The sequence below is a fragment of the Plecotus auritus genome (genome assembly GCF_963455305.1).
Source record: "Plecotus auritus genome assembly, chromosome: 8".
Taxonomy (NCBI): Eukaryota; Metazoa; Chordata; class Mammalia; order Chiroptera; family Vespertilionidae; genus Plecotus; species Plecotus auritus.
In genome coordinates, this window is record NC_137782.1 from 62,340,757 (window position 1) to 62,357,069 (window position 16,313).

Consider the following 16,313-nt stretch of genomic DNA (forward strand, 5'->3'; position numbering starts at 1 on the left):
AACCAATCAATGTGTCTCTATTACATAGATGTTTCTCTCTCTTCTCTCTCGCTCCTACCCCGTTCCTTCCACTTTCCCTGAAGATCAATGGAAAAAATACCCTCACTCCTTGGGTGAAGATTAAAAAAACAAAAGCAAGTATTCCTCTTTACCTCTGGTAATGCTCCTTTATCCTACATCTACTTTATCAGATATTAATATAGCCACTTCAGCGTTCTTATAGTTACTGTTACATGAATCCTCCTCTTCAATTGATTAGTTTTCTTTTTTTTTAAAATAAATCTTTATTCAGATTATTACAATTGTTTCTCCTTTTCCCCCCCATAGCTCCCCTCCACCCGGTTCCCACCCCACCTTCTGCCCTTACCTCCCCCGAACTGTCCTCATCCATGGGTGTATGATTTTTGTCCAGTCTCTTCCTGAACCCCCCCATACCCCTTTCCCCCTGAGAATTATCAGTCCACTCTCTTTCTATGCCCCTGATTCTATTATATTCACCAGATTATTCTGTTCCTCAGGTTTTTAATTCACTTGATTTTTAGGTTCACTTATTGATAGATATGTATTTGTTGTTCATAATTTTTATCTTTACTTTTTTCTTCTTCCTCTTCTTTAAGAATACCTTTCAGCATTTCATATAATACTGGGTTGGTGGTGATGAACTCCTTTAGCTTTTTCTTATCTGTGAAGCTCTTTATCTGCCCTTCAATTCTGAATGATAGCTTTGCTGGGTAGAGTAATCTTGGTTGTAGGTTCTTGCTATTCATCACTTTGAATATTTCTTGCCACTCCCTTCTGGCCTGCATAGTTTCTGTTGAGAAATCAGCTGACAATCGTATGGGTGCTCCCTTGTAGGTAATTAACTGTTTTTCTCTTGCTGCTTTTAATATTCTCTCTTTGTCTTTTCCTCTTGGCATTTTAATTATGATGTGTCTTGGTGTGGTCCTCTTTGGATTCCTTTTGTTTGGGGTTCTGTGCGCTTCCTGGACTTGTAAGTCTATTTCTTTCACCAGGTGGGGAAAGTTTTCGGTCATTATTTCTTCAAATAGGTTTTCAGTATCTTGCTCTCTCTCTTCTTCTGGCACCCCCATAATTCTGATGTTGGTACGCTTGAAGTTGTCCCAGAGGCTTCTTACACTATCTTCAACTTTTTGGATTTTTTTTCTTTTTGCTTTTTCGGTTGAGTGTTTTTTGCTTCTTTGTATTTCAATTCTTTGACTTGATTCTTGTGTTTCTCTAGTCTGTTGTTGGGTCTCTGTATAATATTTTTTATTTCAGTCAGTGTATGTTTAATTTCTAGTTGGTCCTTTTTCATATCTTCGTGGGTCTCGTTATATTTATCAGCCTTTTCTAGGATATTCTTTTTTTTTTTTTTAAATATATTTTATTGATTTTTTACAGAGAGGAAGAGAGAGGGATAGAAAGTTAGAAACATCGATGAGAGAGAGACATCGATCAGCTGCCTCCTGCACACCCCCCACTGGGGATGTGCCCGCAACCCAGGTACATGCCCTTGACCGGAATCGAACCTGGGACCCTTTAGTCCACAGGCCGACGCTCTATCCACTGAGCCAAACCAGTTAGGGCTCTAGGATATTCTTGAAAAGCCTTATAACCGTGGTTTTGAATTCTATATCCAGTCATTTGTTTTCCTCCATTTCTTTCATTTGTGATCTGTTTGACGCCGCATTTTCACTGCTTCCCTAAGTTGGTAGGGTAGATTTGTGTGCTAGGTTTCCTATATGGCCCAGTGGGTCGGCCTCCCCAGTTAACCTGAGGTGGACACTCTTGGTTTTTTTTTTTAATTTTTTTTTAATATATTTTATTGATTTTTTACAGAGAGGAAGGGAGAGGGATAGAGAGTTAGAAACATCGATGAGAGAGAAACATCGATCAGCTGCCTCCTGCACACTCCCTACTGGGGATGTGCCCGCAACCAAGGTACATGCCCTTGACCGGAATCGAACCTGGGACCCTTCAGTCCGCAGGCGACGCTCAATCCACTGAGCCAAACCAGTTAGGGCTGAGGTGGACACTCTTGTTGCACCCCTTTGTGGACTGTGTGTACAGCCTTGTTGTAGTTAAGTCTTGATTGTTGTTGGTATCACTGGGAGGAATTGACCTCCAGGCCAGTTGGCTGTAAGGATCAGCTGTGTCTACGCTGGGAGAAGTTCGGTGCTGGAGACAGCCTTATAGGATTAGACTTGCCAAATTGCAATAGCCTCTGTGCTCAGCTTGGATGGGGTGGAGTCTCAGGGCGGAGCAGACAGTTTTGGCTTCCAGTCAGCCTTGCCCTTGCGCGCGTGCGTGCCTGCAGACCTCTGCCTTCCCCGGCTTCCGAGTCTCCGCCCGAGAGTCCAGATTCCCCCCACAAGAGCGTGAGTCCCCAGGGGCTCACCTGGAACTGGGGTTCAGTGCAGTCAGAACTGGGGCTCAGTGCAGTCAGGAGCTTCTGACTCCCTTCCACTAGGGAAAGCCTGTGGCAACCTCCGCAGCCTTTGTGCGCACTGGCATGCGCGCGCCTGCAGACCTCTGCCTTCCCCGGCTCCTGAGTCTCTGCCCGAGAGTCCAGATTCCCCCCCATAAGAGCGCGGGTCCTCAGGGGCTCGCCTGGAACTGGGGTTCAGTGCAGTCCGAATTGGGGTTCAGTGCAGTCAGGAGCTTCGGACTCCCTTCTGCTAGGGAAAGCCTGTGGCAACCTCCGCAGCCTTTGTGCACACTGGCGCGCGCACCTCCAGAACCCTGCCTGCTGGGGCTTCCCCGGGTCTCCACCGGGTCTCCGAGTCTCCGGGTGCCTTTCTCTCTACCTGACAGTCCAGACTCCCCCTGTATGAGCCTGGGTCCACGGGGTTTCGCCCGGGACTGGGGTTCAGTGCAGTCAGAACTGGGGTTCAGTGTGGTCAGGGGCTTCCTTCCCCCTTCCGCCAGAGAAAGTCAGCCAGGCTCTCAGCTGCCCTTCCTCTCTGCGTGCACAAAGACCTTTTGCCGTACCTCCAATTCTCTGTGAGCTTTTCTCTTTCCTTCTAGTTGTAGAATTTTTACTCAGCCAGCTTTCCTGTGGTTCTGGATGGTGTCCATTCTGTCTTTTAGTTGTAGTTTTGAAATTGTTGTGCGAGGCAGCAGTTTAGGTGCTTACCTATGCCGCCATCTTGGTTTCCCCTCCTGATTAGTTTTCTTACTGCTTCTTGCATGTGGCAGCTATTTCTGCTTGTACTTTATTCAATTACTCCTTTGGAAGGCCTTCTCTAAGATTTCCACCTTAACCCTATCATTCCTTCAAGGCCACACTCCAATCCTACTTACTTCCCAAAGCCTTTTCCTCTTTCTTTATTCCTTTCCTAGTGTTATTACAGCTCCCTGCTCTGAAATCTCTTTTCGTTGTCACTTGAAATATGTTGTGTACTTTTTTCATATATAGATCCCTTTTCTCAAAGTGTGATCCAAGGGTCCCTTGGGGTCCCTTCCTTTCAGTGGGTATATGAGGTCAAAACTATTATCAAAATAATACCAACACATTATTTGCCTTTTTCACTCTGATTCTGTCACAGGTAGAATTTTATAGATGCTGCATGACATGTGATATCACAACAGGTCAAATGCAGAAGAAAACTGCGAATCCAGTTGTCTTTTATTAAGCCAGACATTAAAGAAATTCACAAATATGTAAAATAATGCCAATCTTTTCATTAATTTTCTGGGGTTTTTTGTTTGTTTTGTTTTACATCATGGTTTCTTCCAAGAGTTTGCAATTATTGATAAAACTGCTATATTTGTGTTTAATGGAACAAATAGATTTAGTCTTTTTATAAAACTATATGACCCTTATATTACTGGGAAAGAAAACTTCTTGTCGTTAAACTAAGTATATTTACAAAGTCTGCCTTCTAAATGGATCCTAAAATTCATATTCCAAGTTTTGCAAGATAGCCATGGTATGCAAAATGTAAAGTCATCATGTTGATGTTTCTCTGTTTACACGAGCTATAAAAATACCTCCTTAAGACCATCTTGATAGCCCTTGCCTGTGTGAATGCATCACACAAATAAACTGGTACAGTTTATTCTTTTGCTGCAGGGTTTCTCAAGCTGGGGAATTTTAAAGGAAATAATGTGTAGTTTAAAAAAGACATTCAGCATACTGAAAGAGACATAGGTTTTAAAAACCTGAAAAAATGTGGTCATCCTGATTTTGGCCACTTTTCACAACTTTTTGTTTTTAAAATATAGTTTTTATAACACTATGGTATTTATGTTGTCAGAGGCATATTATTGTTATTTTTAAATAAATAAATATTTAAACAGTTTTCCATTCTCAACTTCTAATATGGTAAATATTACTAGATAAAACTCACATAAACAAAAGCTCTTTGGGATCTTCAAATTATGAAGAGTATAAAGAGGTCCTGAGACTAAAAGTTTAAGAATTAAAAGGAGGCAGGAAGCAGGTCTTATACTTTCTTTTTTCTTTTTCAAAATTAAATCTTAAAAAAGATTGTAATACTTTATTGTTGAAAGCATTACATATATCCCCCTTTTCCGCCATTGACCTCTTCTAGCCCACCCCCTCCTCCCCTCTTATACTTCTTTGAATCTCCATTGCCGTGCTCCTTGTAAGATTTCAATAAGTGTTAAATGATTGTGAAAATGTGGGAATTTGGAGCATAGATGACAATAAGTGAAAGTAATTTTTTAAGGGGAACATTTTGTCATCATCTTAAATGTTACATTTTTATTTTCTAGATACAACTTCCTATCTATACCTTACCTGTTTCTTCTGCTGAATGTTCATGGGTGAAATAAAAAATGAATACAAAAATAACACTTTATTAAACCTGAGAGAGTGCTTCAGCTGTCAACATAGGGGAGAAGATATGATTCAGAAAAGTTTGAACCCTACAAAAAGTTTATTGGGAATGTTAATTTGCAGAAACCCCCATCACAGAATGAGAGAGCTTTAGTTAGGAGGGAAAACAGTGTCATAAGAAATGCCCAAGATTAATGAGAAATAGCTGCATTAAAGAGCACAAACTATTTGGCTTTAATTGCATAGAAGATAATTGGCCCCAACTGGTTTGTGAAAGATTCATAAACAAAAGAATACCAGCAGGGGGGAAACCAAAATAATGGTGCAAGAAGTGTTAAAGCAAGACAATGATATTAATTTCAACCTAAATTATTCCTTAAGGCACACTGTCTGCAAAGTAGGAAAAAATTTCAATTAAAGTTTTCTAAACCTGTCTTGGAGCTTTATTTAAGAAGCTGTAAATATATGAGATTTTAAAAAAATAAATAAAATTTTAATTCTTGTCCTTATCAGAGAGTTTTATATTTCCCTATTCTTTGACCTAAAATTTCATCATTTTGGTGTGAGTTTCTGAAAACACCCAAAATCTTTTATCAGTTTTAGCTTACAGTCTTAAATTGATTGAATCAAAGCCTTTCTCTAAAATCCTCCTTTCAACAAGTCTTTACTATCTCAGGGACCAACAAACTTTCTGTAAAGGCTTTGTAAGCCGTAAGATCTCTGTGGCAACTCTGTCTTTGCCAGAAAGCAGCCATAGAAATATGTAAAGAAGTGGACATGGCTGTGTTCCAACAAAACTTTATTTACAAAAACAGAAGATGGTTCATATTTGGCTCACCAGCTTACTATAGTTTGCCAATCACTGGTCTATCTGATCAATTCTTAAAGCCTCACTTTGGCATCTTAGCAGGTATGTTATCATGTGTCTGCCTAATCTATTGTTCCCCAACATTAACTCTAATACCAATCCAAGTGTCCCCCATTTCCCAAATGCTTTGTTCATTCCTGCCTTCAGGACTTAGCATATGTTCATCCCCTGCATTGAGCGTCTGCCCCCTGGTGGTCAGTGCACATCATAGCGACCGGTCAACTGGTCGTTCAGTAGCTTAGGCTTTTATATCCTATATAATAAAAGCCTAATATGCAAATTGTCCCCTCGGGCAGTCATTTGGGAGACTGGAGTTCGACCACTCGCTATGACCTGCGCTGACCACCAGGGGGCGGCACGGAACATGGCGGGCATCAGTGACGTGCTGCGACCTCTCACCGGCTACCTGGGGGCAGGGGTGATGGGGACAGAGGTGCGGTGAGAATGCGGGGTGTCTGCCGAGCTTGCTCTCACTCCCCCTACTACCCTCCCCTGGGACGCCAGGGCTCATGCACCAGGGCAGCCCCGGGCTCAGGTGCCAGGCACCCACAAGGAGCCTGCCCCGCACCCACACTGCCTCTTCCAGGTGAGCTGAGCCACAGCTGCCAGGACCACCCATTGGGCTCCCCGTGGGTTCGCTCAGGAGCCAGTCTGCGAGGCCAGCTGGGAGAGCCTGTGCTGCCCGCCCGGCTTCTGTGTGGCACCGCTGGGCAGCCCAGAGGCCCACGCTGCGCCCGGGCCGGGGTGCCTGGCTGTGCTCACTGCATCCCCGTGTGGGGACTCGTGTGCTGTGACTCAGGCGGAGGGGGGCGCACAGGGGCCCAGGGGACCAGGTGCTGCCCAGGACCCAGAGATCAGCTGGGACCTGCACTTCAATGCCAGACGCTCACAGTTCGATCGCCGGCCAGGCCTAGGGACCGCACCCATGCACAAATTTTGTATACCATGCCTCTAGTATATAAATAGGTTATGGAGAAAAACTGCAAGCATGCACTAAATTAGCCACTCAAATTCATATTACCTATATAGTTCAGGAATGTTTAACTGAGAAATTAACATAAAATTGTATTCAGAACTTGTGAAATCTAGAGGGTTTCCTGAACAAGGTGACATAAGTCTATAACTACTAGTAGATAAACTATAATTTAGGAGTAAAAGCAGAATAAATTTATTTAAACACCTACAGAGACTTAGAACATTTACCACCAGAACACTCTTGCTGAAAGAACTATTAAGGAATATACTCAAACAGAAAGAAAATAGGGAAGTTCAAAAACCAATGGTGAAAAAAAGCTGTTGAAATGTTGATAAATAACGCCAGTTTATGAGATTGACATACCCTTGAAGCTAAAATCCAACAAGGACAGTAAGAGAAGAAAAAAATTTACAGGTCAAGCTCATTCATGAATATAGTCACAAAAATCCCAAATAAATTTAACAAATCAAATTCAATTTTATAATCTAGGATTTTATCACAGGAATGGTTCCACCTTAGAAACTTTATTAATGTAACTCAAAACTGTATATATAACCATGTCAACATGTATCCAAAAAAATTAAACAAAATTCAATACCCACTTATGATTCAAATCACCTATCTGCCTTTGTATAAACACAATCTTGAAACTTTGGGGAAATTATATATCAGTGAGATACATATAACCTTGGAAGCTTAAATGGAAATGGGGACATAACCTCATAATTTTTCAATGATTGAAGTAAACATATCTTTAGTGTAACCAAGAATTATTTAGCATATTAATGGTTTGTGATTTTTTTAAAAATAAATCTTTATTGTTCAGATTATTACATATGTTCCTCTTTTTTTCCCCCATAGCTCCCCTCCACCTGACTCCCCACCCCACCCCATGCCACTGTCTCCATCCATAGGTGTAAGATTTTTGTCCAATCTCTTCCTGCACCCCTCACACCCCCTTTCCCCTGAGAATTGTCAGTCCACTCCCTTTCTATGCCCCTGGTTCTATTATATTCATCAGTTTATTCTGTTCATCAGATTTTTTATTCACTTGATTTTTAGATTCACTTGTTGATAGGTATGTATTTGTTGTCATTTTGTTGTTCATAATTTTTATCTTTAACTTTTTCTTCTTCTTCCTCTTCTTAAAGAATACCTTTCAGCATTTCATATAATACTGGTTTGGTGGTGATGAACTCCTTTAGCTTTTTCTTGTCTGTGAAGCTCTTTATCTGACCTTCAATTCTAAATGATAGCTTTGCTGAGTAGAGTAATCTTGGTTGTAGGTTCTTGCTGTTCATCACTTTGAATATTTCTTGCCACTCCCTTCTGGCCTGCATAGTTTCTGTTGAGAAATCAGCTGACAGTCGTATGGGTACTCCCTTGTAGGTAACTAACTGTTTTTCTCTTGCTGCTTTCAAGATTCTCTCTTTGTCTTTTGCCCTTGGCATTTTAATTATGATGTGTCTTGGTGTGGTCCTCTTTGGATTCCTCTTGTTTGGGGCTCTGTGCGCTTCCTGGACTTGTAAGTCTATTTCTTTCACCAGGTCGGGAAAGTTTTCTGTCATTATTTCTCCTAATATGTTTTCAATATTTTGCTCTCTCTCTTCTTCTGGCACCCCAATAATTGGGATGTTGGTACGCTTAAAATTGTCCCAGAGGCTCCTTACACTATCTTCATATTTTTGGATTCTTTTTTCTTTTTGTTTTTCTGTTTGGGTGTTTTTTGTTTCCTCATGTTTCATATCTTTGGTTTGATTCTTGGGGTCCTTTGATCTACTGTTGAATTTCTGTATACTAGAGGCCCAGTGCATGAAATTCGTGCACAGGGGTGTGTCCCTCAGCCCATCCTGCACCCTCTCCAATCTGGGACCCCTCAAGGGATGTCCGACTGCCCGTTTAGTCCCAATCCTACTGGGACTAAACGGGCAGTCAGACATCCCTCTCACAAGCCAGGACTGCTGGCTCCCAACGGCTCGCCTGCCTGTCTTCCTGATTGCCCCTAACCGCTTCTGCCTGCCAGCCTGATCACCCCTAACCACTCCCCTGCCAGCCTAATCGATGCCTAACTGCTCCCCTGTCAGCCTGATTGCCCCTAACTGCCCTCCCCTGCAGGTCTGGTCCCCCCAACTGCCCTCCCCTGCATGTCTGGTCACCCCTAACTGCCCTCCCCTGCAGGCCTGGGTCTCCCCCAACTGCTCTTCCCTGCCGGCCTGGTTGCCCCCAACTTCCCTCCTCTGCTGGCCTGGTCACCCCTAACTGCCCTCCCCTACAGGCTTGATCGCCCCAACTGCCCTCCCTTGCAGGCCTGGTCCCTCCCAACTGCCCTCCCCTGTTGGCCATCGTGTCCACATAAGGGCAGCCATCTTTGACCGCATGGGGGCAGCCATCTTGTGTGTTGGAGTGATGGTCAATTTGCATATTACTCTTTTATTAGATAGGATTCTTTATTTCAGTGTATGCTTAATTTCTGACTGGTTCTTTTCCATTTTTTTGGCATTCTCATTAAGATCTTTAAAGGTCTCACTAAGTTCCTCAGAGGTTTTTAGCAGATTCTTGAGTAACCTTATAAATGTGGTTTTGAACTCTATGTCCAATAGTTTGCTTTCTTCCATTTCTTTCATTCATGACATGTTTCTTTGTCTCCGCATTCTGGCTGCTTCCCTGTATTGATGGAATGGCTTTGTGTGGTAGGTGACCTATAGGGCTCAATGGTTCAGCCTCCCCAATCACCTGAGGTGGATACTCTTGGTGCACCCCTTTGTAGGCTGAGTGCACAGTCTTGTTGTAGTTAAGCCATGATTGCTGTTGGTATACTGGGAGGAATTTACCTCCAGGTCAATTGGCTGTGAGGACCTGCTGTGTCTATAATGGAAGAACTGCTGTGCTGGAGACACTCTTATGGGGCAGGACTTATTTCAGTGGGGCTTTGGTGCTTACTGAGTCTGCCTCTTGAATGTGTCACTTATGGATGTGAGAAGTTGAAATCTGGTGTTGTCTCACACTGACCACTAGGTACACTGGCTTCTGGATCTCCAATGGCGTGCAGGTCAGCTACTGTCTGAGCCACCCAGCAGGAGCTACAGCAAAGTCTGCAGATTTCTCCTGGTCTGACCGGAGCTGCAGTTTGTTAGGTTAAGCTGCGATAGGGCAGGCCATTTATATGCAAAAGCCGCTGCACACAGTTTGGGTGGGTTTGTAAATTGGACGGGGCGGGGGTCTCAGGGAGTCACTAGTGCGTGGCAAAGAGTGATGGCTGCCAGTCAACCATCTCTGGGTCTCTGCATTTCCAAGTCCCCATGTCCCGCGGCCCAGAGCAGTAAACAATGATTCCTGCACACAGCTCTGTAAGAAAGCCACCCTCACTTTCTGACCTGATGGCAGACAGTCCAGCTTCTCTCCGTAGGGGTCTGGGTCCCCAGAGTCTCACCGGAAACTGGAGTTCAGAGTAATGGGGAGCTGTGTCTCCCTTCAGGTTGAAAGAAACAGCGCATCCAGTCGCCAACCGCCAGCTTGATTCACGCGCCTGTGTACCTCAGCTTTTCCGCGCTTGTGCATGTCTCAATGCTCTTTTCTCTTTCCTTCTAGTTGTAGAACTTCTACTCAGCCAGCTTTCCTGGGTTCTGGGTGATAGACGTTTTGTCTTTTAGTTGTAGTTTTGGTGTGGTTGTGAGAGGCAGCACATACAGGTGTATACCTTATGCCACCATCTTGGTTTCTCTGTGATTATGTTTTTTATCACTTAGCAATAAATACCAAAATATTTACAGATGAAACAATATGATAAATAATAATAAATAATAGAACTTATTTAATAACTAGAGATGCGGTGCATGAAATTTGTGCACGGGGGGCGGGAGAGCAGTCTCTCAGTCCGGCCTGCACCCTCTCCAATCCAGGATCCCTCGGGGGATGTCCAATTGCCTCTTGCAATCTGGGACCACAGGTTCCTAACCACTCGCCTGCCAGCCTGCCTGATTGCCCCTAACCACCTCTGCCTGTCTGCCTGATTGCCCCTAACCACCTCTGCCTGCCTTCCTGATCACCCCTAACTGCTCACCTACCAGCCTGATCACCCCAACTGCTCCCCTGCTGGCCTGATTGCCCCTAACTGCCTCTGCCTCACCCCACACCTGGGACCCAAGATTCCCTCCTCCAGCCAGTCACAGGCACCTGGGACCCAGGCTTCCCTCCTTCTGGCCAGCCCCAGGAACCCAGGACCTGGGCCGGCTTCGCCTGGGCTGGCTGCAGCTGCAGGGGACTGTGGGCAGGCGACTTCGCCCAGACCGCAGCCCCAGCTGCCCGGGACCATGGGGCGGGCGGCTTGTCCCTCTCCTGGGCTGCAGCCGCAGGCGCTGGTGCCTAGGACCGCAAGGCAGGCGGCTTGTCCCTCTCCTGGGCCACAGCCCCAGCCGCTGGCACCTGGGACTGCAGGGCATGCATCTTGTCCCTCTCCCAGGCTGTGCCGCAGGCACAGGTGCAGCTGCTGGTGCCTGGGACTGTGGGGCATCCGACTTGTCCCTCTCCTGAGCCGCAGGCACAGGCGCAGCCGCTGGTGCCCGGGACTGCAGGGCAGGTGACTTGTCCCTCTCCTCGGCCACAGCCTGGTTGGTCCCCATTCCTCTCTCATGAGCTCATTTGTGCCTGGTTGGTCCCCATTCCTCTCTCCCCATTGTGTGTCTGAGCCGTTATGGCGTGATGGCATGAGGGTGTGACAACCATTTGCATATTAGCTCTTTATTATATACTAGAGGCCCAGTGCATGAAATTCGTGCATGGGGGTGTGTGTCCCTCAGCCCAGTTTGCACCCTCTCCAATCTAGGACCCCTCAAGGGGTGTCCGACTACCGGTGGGATTGGACTTAAATGGCAGTTGGACATCCCTCTCATAATCCAGGACTGCTGGCTCCCAACCGCTCGCCTACCTGCCTGTCTGATTGGCCCTAACCACCGCTTCCGCCTGCCAGCCTGATCACCCTCTAACCACTCCCCTGCCAGTCTGATCGATGCCTAACTGCTCCCCTGCTGGCCCGATTGCCCCTAACTGCCCTCCCCTGCCAGTCTGGTCATCCCTAATTGCCCTCCTCTGCAGGCCTCGTCACTCCTAACTGCCCTCCCCTGCAGGCCTGGTTGCCCCCAACTGCCCTCCCCTGCAGGCCTGGTTCCCCCCAACTGCCCTTCCCTGCAGGCCTGGTCCCTCCCAACTGCCCTCCCCTGCTGGCTTGATCGCCCACACTGCCCTCCCCTGCTGGCCTGATCCCTCCCAACTGCCCTCTCCTGCTGGCCTGATCACCCACAACTGCCCTCCCTTGCAGGCCTGGTCACCCCTAACTGCCCTCCCCTGCTGGCCTGATCACCCACAACTGCCCTCCCTTGCAGGCCTGGTCCCTCCCAACTGCCCTCCCTGCTGGCCATCTTGTGGTGGCCATCTTGTGTCCACATGGGGGCAGCCATCTTGCATGTTGGAGTGATGGTCAATTTGCATATTACTCTTTTATTAGATAGGAGGATAATCCAGTGGCAGAGGCTATAGTAGATACAGAAGAAAACATGAGTTGTTAAAGCTGTGTGATGGGTACAGTGAGATTCATGACACTAGTTTCTCTATTTTTTGTATAGCATTGATATTTTTCATAACAAAAGCTTTTAAAAAAACCACCTGGAACATCTGTAAAGTATTTATTTATTTTTGTTGTTAATCCTAACCCAAGGGTATTTTTTTCATTGATTTTTGTTCTTGTTGTTAATCCTCACCCAAGGATATTTTTTTCCATTGATTTTGTAGAGAGTGGAAGGGAGGGGGAGAGACAGAGAAACATCGAAGTGAGAGAGACACATTGATTGGTTGCCTCCTGCATGCACCCCGACCATGGTAGGGGATCAAACCTGCAACCCAGGTATGTGCCCTTGACTGGGAATCAAACCTGTGACCCTAACCAGTGCAGCTGCAATTGTAAAGTATAGGCCAGGGCATCTGTAAAGTATTCAGATTTCAGGTCCCACACCAGAGACATGGGATCCAAGAAACTACAATGGTAACAAACTTCTCCATCTTCACCTGCTCCTAACTCCTAACATCCTAACTCCCACATGCAATTGTTCTTCAGACCACACTCTGAGAAATACTGTCTGTTTTCATTTCAAGTGATAGTTTGAAATAAAGATGTTCTTCATTATAAATAGTTGCTTGTTATTAAACTTAAGAAAAAAATGTTTTCATTGATTCCAAAGAGGGAGGAGATAGAAACATCAATGCTGAGGGAGAATCTTGCACACCCCCTACTGGGGATCCAGCCTGTCACATGGGCAAGTGCCCTGATTGGGAATTGAACCGTGACCTCCTGGTTCATAGGTCAATGATCAACCACTGAGCCACACTGGCCAGGCTTGTTTTGATTTTAAAATAAGACCCCTGGAGAAATCACCACTGCCTTCCAAAATGACTGAGTATGTTCACTGTAGATTTCTCCACAGGTAATTAAATTTCCAAGCAATATGTCAATGGACATATTTAGATTACATCTGATTCACTGCCACTGTACACAGTGAGGTTCAAATCAGGATTTGAGGAAAACACAAAAGTTTTGGCTATTTTAATTACCTTCCCTGTATTCTGAAATATATAACACCTGCTCTTGTGCCCTCTTCACATTTTGCCCTCCTCTTTTGCTCTTCGATATACCACTTTATTCAGTTTCCCTCCACAGAGAAAATCCCATGCCCAGAGTCTAAGACAGGGGTCCATCCAGAGTCTGGGCACATGGTTTTTTGCAAAAGAGAAGGAGGACTATTAGGATGTATTTTCTCCAATTTTTCAACTCTCATTTAAAGGCTTCCGCAGATAAAGTCTTCAGAAGATGAGAGTGCATCATTTTGAATATGAGTAGTTATGCCCCATATCACCTTTCCCTTTTTCTTCATGCACCTTGCCCACCCGATTTATAGCAGATGAATCTGCCTCCTACTTTTTTCCCCCTTTGTTTAGTCCTCACCAGAGGACATTTTTTCCATTGCTTTTTCAGAGAGAGTGACAGGGAGGGAGAGAGAGAGAGAGGAACATTGATGTGAGAGATATATCAACTGGTTGCCTTCTGCACAGGGCCTTACTGGGGGCAGGGAGCAAACCTGCAACCCAGATATGTGCCCTTGACTGGGAATTGAACCCAAGACCCTTCGGTCCAGAGACCAAGGCTCTAACCCCTGAGCAAAACAGTCAGGGCTGCCTCCTACTTTTAAAAATATATATATTTTTATTGATTTCAGAGAGGAAGGGAGACGAAGATAAGAACATCAGTGATGAGAGAGAATCATTGATTGGCTGCCTCCTGCATGACTCATACTGGGGATGAAGCCCACAACCCAGGTATGTGCCCTAATCAGGAATTGAATCGTGACCTCCTGGTTCATAGGTCAATGCTCAACCACTGAGCCATGCTGGCTGGGCTGCCTCCTACTTTTAAGAACAAAACAGAACCCTCTAGTAGTTAACTCCCCTAAACTCTTTCTATCTGTTCTACTCCTTTCTTTCAACCTCACTAAAAGGGGAATTTCACTCCCCAGGACTCTTCCACTAGACTTTCTGATCACACCTTCTTGCCCCATCTTTTCTCTCTCTGCTATACTTACCTTCTTTGCAGAAGTAGGACACTTTAGCTAAGTTCTTTAGTCTTGTAAAAACGTGTGTGTGTGTGTGTGTGTGTGTGTGTGTGTGTGTCTGTATATGCCTAATAAAAATTTTTGGCCCTAGCTGGTCTGCCTCAGTGAATAGAGTGTTGGCCTGCGGACTGAAGGGTTCCAGGTTTAATTTCAGTTTCAAGGGCACATGCCCTAGTTGTGGGCTCGATCCCCAGTATGGGGTGTGCAGGAGGCAGCCGATCAATGATTCTCATCATTGATGTTTCTATCTCTCTCTCCCTCTCCCTTCCTCTCTGAAAACAATAAAAATATATTTAAAAATTTTTTGGATGGCTTGCACTTTTTACTTATGCATTGTTTCATTTTTAATGAGGATTTATTTCCTTTATGCCAGAAAAATAATATAAATTTCCATTTTGAAAACCTGAACCAGCAATAGTCAAGGCCATGTTTGGGGTTGAATGACTGAACCAATTGATGTGTTTTTCTCACATCGATATTTCTGTCTTTCCCTCTCTCTAAAAATCAATAGAAAAATATCCTCGGGTGAAGATAAAAAAAAAAAAAGTGTCAGAACCATAAAATTCAGAGGTAAAATTCCACTTTCATGAAGCTTATGTGGAAACAGCCTAGGTCAGGGAATTGCAGTACCTGTTTTCAAGTCCTGCTATTATCATTTCTTGGTTGGTTGATGTTAGGTAAGTTAAATTTTCTGACTTTATGTTTCTTCATTATTAATGTGGTGATACTCATCCCTGCACAGCCTATCTTATTTGGAATGACCAAGTAAGATAATTGATATAAATGTACAAATATACATCAATATATATCATTTATCATTAACTCTATTACCAATAGGCAGAGTCAAATATATTTTGAGAGGCAGTGTAAGAGAATAGAAAGAGTATGAGCTTCAGAGTCACACAGACCTGGACTCGAATTCCATCTCCGTCATTCATTGTGTGGGTGACTTAACCTCTCTGAGCTTCATGTCCCTGTTTATAAAATGAGTATAATATTATTAACCTGACAAGACTCTTGTGAGGATTAAATGAGATAATGCATACAACACATCTGCTATAGGGCCTGACTCTTAGTACATACTCAGCAAATGTTAATTCTTCCCCTTATTCTACCAAGTTGGGGTCAGCTTTCTTACATTCACATGAAAATCCTGAGCTTGTATGTCCTCAATTAATGCTAAACCACATTAGTAATTACCATCTTAGGTCATCAATAGTCCTCAAAAAGGCTGTTTACTTGCTGCTTTCCTGGGACCAAATTATAAGGTGAGCAGTTCAAGATGAAAGAGTTCAGCACACATATATCCTTTGAAGTGGTAACAGGTTATTGCTGAGGCACCTTTAAAAGTATTTTGTTACAAAATAAGACGCGAAATTTATAATGAATATTAAAAAATATCAGAGACACTGGAATACTGAAAAAACAATACTCAAAAAATTATCTTCAAAGTTTTTGATTGTTGCTATCTTTTCTATTTGATCCTCACATAAAAAACAGAAGCTGGGCAGGCTTCATTATTCTGTTTAAAGATGAAAAAAATCAAGACATGAAAAAAAAGAACTCCAACCTTTGTCTTTTGACTCCCCATTCAGTGCTTTTAAAAACAAGATTGTGGTTAAATACACATAACACAGAAGTATTCATCTATGACCGAATACGAATTGCTTCTACCTCTTGGCTATTGTGAACAATGCTGCTATGAACATGGTTATACAAATATCTCTTCAAGACCCTGATTTCAATTCTTTTGGATATATACTCAGAATTGGAATTGCTAATTCATATGGTAATTCTATTTTTAACTTTTTGAGGAACTACCATACTGTTCTGAGGATCAGCCATACATAGTGGCTGCACCATTTTACACTTCCACCAACATTCTTGCTAGCGCTTATCATTTCCTACTTTATGTTGTTGTTGTTCTAATAGCTATCCTAATGGATGTGAGGGGTGGTATCTCATTGTGGTTTTCTTAAGAGTTTTGAAGTCTTCTGTAGAGATGCCCAA